Source organism: Rhamphochromis sp. 'chilingali' (assembly GCF_963969265.1).
Source record: "Rhamphochromis sp. 'chilingali' genome assembly, chromosome: 2".
NCBI lineage: Eukaryota > Metazoa > Chordata > Actinopteri > Cichliformes > Cichlidae > Rhamphochromis > Rhamphochromis sp. 'chilingali'.
The window spans coordinates 41507071-41513995 of NC_137930.1; the positions used below are offsets into that span (position 1 = coordinate 41507071).

The 6925-nt window shown below is 43.7% G+C and overlaps 1 long non-coding RNA gene across 2 annotated transcripts; it reads left to right on the forward strand.

Moving 5' to 3' along the window:
* The first annotated feature begins 1395 nt into the window (after positions 1-1395).
* On the forward strand, positions 1396-6317 carry LOC308391856. Of its 2 annotated transcripts, XR_013970709.1 has the most exons (4): positions 1396-1732; positions 2521-2623; positions 3538-3687; positions 4799-6310. It is a non-coding gene; the product is annotated as an uncharacterized lncRNA (long non-coding RNA). The 2 variants fall into 2 exon arrangements; XR_013970710.1 differs by having other exon boundaries at positions 1400-1732; positions 3538-6317.
* The last annotated feature ends 608 nt before the right edge of the window (positions 6318-6925 follow it).

Below are 6925 nucleotides of genomic sequence, written 5' to 3' on the forward strand. Positions count from 1 at the left end.
TTCATCTGGTTTGCTTCTTTGGTGTCTGTTTTAAACCCGTTTGTTGTAATTTTTGTGGATTTTTGACTGTTTTGTGTCTCTTTGAATCTCTTTGGTCACATTGGCTGGTACATGCCTACAAATCAGATGTGTTTCTAAGACCAAAACAAAGTGAATGTCAACTTCACAAAAGCACTCCAAATCAAGCAGCATATGTTCGTTTACCGCTGCCAAAAGTTCTGAGAGAGGAAACTCCACCTTCAGAAGTCTGTGGACACCTCAGTTATGTGGAGAATCCACAACACTCCTCAGAAATGAGAGAAAATGTTGTTATTAATATGGTGATGTCATACAGACAAAATAATCCACTGGATTCATATTTGTTTTCCAAATCCCAGCAGAGCAGGTGCTTTCCTGCACTGTATATAAAAGATGGACACAACTATCATGATGTCGTTCACTGGATGTGACTACTTTGTATGGATGGATTTTGTATGTCTAGCATCCTAGACTGTGTGGGAGCATCACACAGACACACCTTCCTGCTAACATAACATGTAACATCCAATCAAACTCAAATTTCACTCACTACTGAAGTGGAGCCTTCTTGGACGGTCTGCTAGTAGAGTAACCTCACAGCAGCCATATTATTGGTCACATGATGTCCAACAGCGCAAACACGGCCCAGGGGTCTAGTTCAGGTGAAGCTAGCTAGCAGCTACATCGACCTGTGTCACCATCCACCTCTCCATCAAACTTTAAGTGTTAATGTGAGTTCTGAAAATGTTATGAAGGAAGGGGAAAATTATCAATAAAGATCGGAACAGTTTGTGTATCAAGCTGTACATATGTTTATTAGTTTTAACATGGGAGTCTATGGGAGTGAACTCACTGCTGCCTCTCCTGGGAACTAGAGGAACTGCAGGGTTTGGCACTAAGCTTTTTACTGCTTCAGTCACTGTCTGCAAGTGTTCAGGTAGGACCCTTCTCCTTAGTTTGGTTGCCGTGATGCCTCAGTGTGGGTGGAGGCTTGTGTCCTTGTCTGTCTGCTGTTTTTTTGTGGGCTTTTCTTTGTTTCTGGTTGGAGCTTTTTTCCTCTTTATGGTTGTTTTCTATCCTCTGTGTTTGTTGGCTGGCTTTCTCTGTTTTGTGTCTTTCATGAAACCTGACTTGAGTTTTCAGCTGAGTTCCTCCCACAAACTTTTTGCTCTGTGCCGATGAACTGAATTATTAAATGTTAATAGCAGATGGAGCTTTTATTGTGTGTGTGTGTGTGTGTGTGTGTGTGTGTGTGTGTGTGTGTGTGTGTGTGTGTGTGTGTGTGTGTGTGTGTGTGTGTGTGTGTGTGTGGATGTGGCTTCTGGAACATTTTCTTCAGGCCAAATAAAGCTGCCCATGTAAACTCCACATTCCTGACTCTGCGGTGCGTCTGACTTTCTTTATGGAGGGAGGAGGCTATCTATGTGTGTGTGTGTGTGTGTGTGTGTGTGTGTGTGTGTGTGTGTGTGTGTGTGTGTGTGTGTGTGTGGGTGTGTGTGGGTGTGTGTGTGTGTGTGTGTGTGTGTGTGTGTGTGTTTTTGTGTTTGAGTGTGCGTGAGGTTCACACACTTTGTGCTGACTGCAGTGAAAGCGGAGGGTCAGGGATAGTTAGACCTTGTCCTCTCTGCAGACTGAACAACTGGAACAACTCTGAAGATCTGGGAAACTACAGCAGCTACATTCACTACTGCGAGTACTGCAGTACAAACCTGAGGTACTTCATCTGCACACCCACAGACAAACCTGCTGTTCACTTTGAATTTAATCTTTCCTGAAGTACTGTCTGATACTTTGATAAAATACACTGCAGTCCTTACAGTACTTAGAATGTACTTGTAGTCCTGGGTGTAGCAGTTCCTCAGACGCCTCCCTTCCTGCACTCTGGAGACTTTTGAGACTGAATCTGTTCTTTAAACTAACCTTTAATCAGTCTGAGGACAAGTCTGCAGCCCATGTGACCTCAGGACATGCGCTGAAAGAACCACACACAAAAACACTCACACACACTCAGAGGTGAATTACATGCGATGAGAGCCCACACAGGGAGGATGACACTGAGGCAGCATTATGGTGCGTTATCACGCCACCCTGCAGGAGCTCTGTGATTACAGAGCAGCCAAAATTACACTCTGACTCTGCTGAACTCCAGAAAACCTGCAGGCAGGTCCAGAGTTTCAGCACACACACTAGCACACTAGCACACATACACACACACACTAACACACTGACACACAAACAATGGCAAATTCTTTTTTCAAATCAGACCTCCACATAAACGTCTCTACAGTGCTTTTATTTTGAAAACCATGGCTTTAACTTGAAGCAAATGCATTACACAAGTCTAAACTAGACCTGCCTTTAATGTACGTGTGTTTTCACCCAACACCTGTGTGCATTGTGTGGCTCACACTGGCTGATGCTCAGTCTGGTGATATTACAGAGCTGCTGCAGTGTCCTGACAGAAGGTTTTACTGAAACTCCATGTTTTTGTTTCCACCTCAGATGATTTTCAACATCTCTGTTATTGCTGGGTTTATGCATATCTGAATAGTCTGCTGGATGGAGATGATGGTACAGAACCTGGATCATAACTGTGCCGGTGAAGGTGAGCCTGAGCCTGAACCTGAGGACGAGATGTACTCTCTGTGCTCATCTGTTGATTAACACTTTTTCATTAATTTTTTTTTAAACGTAACCTTTTATATCCGGTTTTTAAGTGATGACGTGATGAATTCTGCTTCTGGGCCCAAACTACCCTGCGTTTAATAAGGCTGTTGTGTATTTATGTTTTAATGCTTTGTATCTTGTTCTATTTAATCTCAACAAGCCCCTAAACCAGTCAGTGATCACTGTCAGCCTCTCACGGTTTTTATTATTATCGCTATTCATTTTAAAGCGCCATTTTTAAAACCTTACGATTTAACTACAGCACAGCCCATGCAGCAATATATTAATGACTAACCTCGTATTGTGGATAGATTATCTCAGTTGTTCTCCTGGCTGAAGTTTGGTCCGTTTACAGCATCCTGCCATGCGATTGCATTTGTCCCGAACCTTCGGGAACCCTCACGTTAACTTTTATTGAGTGGAAAAAAGTTAGCATTCACCCTCCAGCTTGAGTGTTTATATTATACTAACATAGCTGTGTCACTAGCGATCGTGTAGCACATCATTATATACCAGCTAGCCCAACTTCAGTAACCCTAAGAACATCACTGCTGTTTACTTTCCTGTCTTCATTTATGTCGGGAGTGATAGAGCTGTACGTCTTAATTTGTTTCGGAAATCCCTCAGTCAGAACATGGTGTGTTATATTTAGATGGAAGCTAGCAAGCTAACTCCCTGCTAACTTCTAACGGCATTAAATTTCATAAATTCGGATTTCATGGATGCCTGGATGTTAAACTTAATTGTTACACTGGCTGTGAAATGACCTCTGAGCTGCTCAGACGGTCTGTCTCAGCCTTCAAGGTCACTTCAGCTCTAATTTGCATAACATGGTTTGTTGGCTTCCCGCAGCTGAAGAGGACCTGGAAAGAACAACCCCAAACATGCAGCACACTATGAAACATCCAGCTGTGCAAGATGAGCAGAAACACCACAGCAGGAAAACTCTGACATGAAGTTTGAGTGTTCCAGCAGGACAGAGACTCAAAATCATAGCCACAGGTGAAATATTTTCCAGGCCACAAACGCAAGTCCACGTACATTAAACTCACCACGATCTTAAAGAAACCTTTTATTCAACAACACCTGTGAGCATATTTAGGGTCAAACATCTGCATCCACAAACACATGGCAGGAAACGTGTGCAGCCTTTCTTTATGACAGTATAACGCACTCTAAATGAGTATGAATTTAACCCTCCTGCCATCCTTTAAAAAACTCACACCCATCACCCTAGGGACCATTCTCAGCCACGCCATAAAAAGACCATATATCCATATTTTATTCCACTTTAAATTAGCCAACCTTGTAAAACTACTTCTCCCTGAAATATTCATGTAAAGTTTTAATTATATTTTCGTTGTTTTAACCCTTCAAATCCCAGTGTTATTACATGAGCGCCCTGTGTTATAAGCCCCAAAAACCAAAAAACGAAACTAAATATTTCCACAAAAAACCAGTTGAAGTAATATGTGATTGTCATTATAAGTAGGCCTTTAGATGGACCAAAGATTGGCACCAACATACATTTTGACCTGCCATTATTTTTTTTGCATTTTTTTTGCAATTTAAAAATTAAAACTTCAAGGCCCTGAGTCTTCATTGACATCCAAGAAAAGAAGAAAAAATAAAATCATATGATGATAATTTGGGGTTGAAAAATAGCGTTTATAATGGAAGTCAATGGGCAGAAAATGGTCCCCAGGGTGATGGGTGTGGGGATTTCTGCTGCTCAGCCATTTTAGGCTGATTTAAGGAATTCACACTGGAATATTAACATTGACAGGTAAAAACTATCCTGTGGCAAGTTTGGTTATATTCCACTGAACACAGTGGAAATGGCAGCCATTTAACACATAGCAGTGGCACAAAAAGGTCCCAAGAAGGCAGGAAGGTTAACTGCATCAGATTCATTGTAAGGTGTTTACAGTTTTCTGTTTGTTTTTGTTTTTTGTTTTTAATTTTTATGGGCGCTCTCAGGATTTTATTTTTATTGCATAAATAAACTGAACATTGAGCTGCTTTGAGTTTAGGGACTGGTTCTTATACAGTGCTTTTCTACTCTGAGCACTCAAAGCACTTTACACAACTTTGGCCTCTTTCACACATTCAGACTCTGTTGGATGCAGCTTGGTTTTGGTCTTGTCCGAGGATATATGTCATGCAGACGGGAGCAGACGGGGATGGAACCTAAATCTTCTGTTTAATGTTTGCAGTTTTTTACTTCAGCTCTTTTATCCTTGTGTTGTTTCCTGTGATGTGCACTCTGTCTACTTTGTCACTTTGAGGCTGTAAATCTAATAAAAAATTATCTTTGTGTTTTGTTTGCCTGTTTTTAGGTCCTCTAAATCACTGTGGTCAGTTGTGCTGTACAGACTATGCATGCATGTACCTGTGTTAAAAATACTCTGTGTACTCTGCTGACTGCTTCAGTATGAAAAGCAGTGATGGATGTTCCAACAAGATCATCTTCTGTGTTTTTGTTCCTCCTGCGAGTCACGTACAATGTTTGTGTCACGATCCTGGGTCTTAGGACCCAGTGTTTTGAGTTTTAGTTCATTTTGATGTTTATAGTATGTTTAGCTCATTAGGCCTCCTATGTTGATTTGCTTATTAGTTCCCCCTTGTGTTTCAACCCATGTTAAGTCTCCCCTGCCCTTCATGTCTCTCTGTGCCCCCTCTGTTCTGTTTATGGTGTGTCTTTGCATGTTTGAGTTTCTTGTTTTCTGTCACCCTGCATTGTGCATTATGTTCTCATGGTTGGTCTTTTGTTACTCCCTCTAGTCTAGTCTCTTGTGTTCAAAGCTGAGTATTTCCCTCTGTGTATTTTGGTTCTTAGACCTCTGCCTTATGGTTTGTCTCTGTTTCTTAGTTGCTGTCTCCACTGTGTCTAGTTCGCGTCTCTGTGTGATACTTCCTGTTTTACTTTGAAGGTCCATGCCTCATGTGAGTGTTTCTAGTTTTGCGTCTCTGTCTCGTCCAGTCCTGATTTCTCCCAGCTGTGCCCTCCTTCTGTGTCTCATTCCCTCGTTATCCCTCTGTGTATTTAAGCCCTGTGTTTCTCTTTGTCAGTGTCGTAGTCTCCATCATAGCTGTGTGATTTTTCCCTGTGGCTCCTTGTGCTTTAGTTTTCCCAGTTTAGTTTATTTTGTATTGTTTTTCGTGTCCCACTCCACGCCAGCAATAAAGCTGTGTTTTTTGAGTTTACCTTTTGTCTCTGTGAGTTTGCGTTTGGGTCCTACTTTTGCCTGCACACAGCCGTACTGTGACAGAAGACTACGACCATTACATGGACCCAGCAAACCGCTCTCAGCTGCGTGAGCGTCAGGATGCTGCCTTTGCTGAGCTAGAGGAGGAGCTCCGCTTGAGGCCGTGGCGCACTCCTGACTACGGGCGGATTTTCCGAGGAACGCGGCTGGCTCTCGGTGGTCCCCGGAGCTGCCGAAAGCCCCCACCTGCCGCTTCACCTGCACCCAAGCCGCGGCCGCTTCAGGTGGGAATTCTCCGCGTCCCTTCAATTGCCCACGCTCCAGCCTCCGTGTCGCCGTTCTGCACGCCGGAGGCTCGGCTATTCTCTCCGCCCGCTTCCCCTCCCCGTAGGAAGCGGCGCACACGCTGCAATAAGATGGACCATGTTAAGCAACTCCCGGTGGTGAGTAACACTGATTATCCTTCTTCCGCTTCTCTGGACATTAAGAACAATAGACACACTCCTGATCCTGTCGATGTGTCCCTGATGGACGATGACATAGACTGGGAGAAGTTTTTTCATTTTGCTCCCTCTGAACAGGGAGAAATCACAGACAATAAGCACTCGCCAAAGGCTGTAAATGCTGTTAAAGGGAAAACTGTGAACCACTCTACCAGGTCAAACACACTCAGTTCCGGTTCCGTCTGTTCGGGTTTTGTCAGGTCCGGTTCAGTCATCCCCAAGTCAGCTCACTCTACAACTGTCAACCCAAGGATTTCAAAAACTATTAAAACAAGGACTGCTAATACTAAGACTGCAAAACATGAAGTGGACGGCGGGTTCATTTTTGATAGATCTGTTTTTGTCGACCCTGAGCCTGCTGTTTCTAAGACTGTTTTTTCTGAGCCTGCTCCTTTTCCTGCTCGTGTTTCTCCTCCCGGGGCAGCTCGGGCCCAGCGTACCTCTGCACCCGTACCAGTTCCTCGGGTGGGGGAGGCTGAGGCCCAGTTGGTCCCCGCTCTGGTTTCCAGGCCGGCTGAGGCTCTGTCC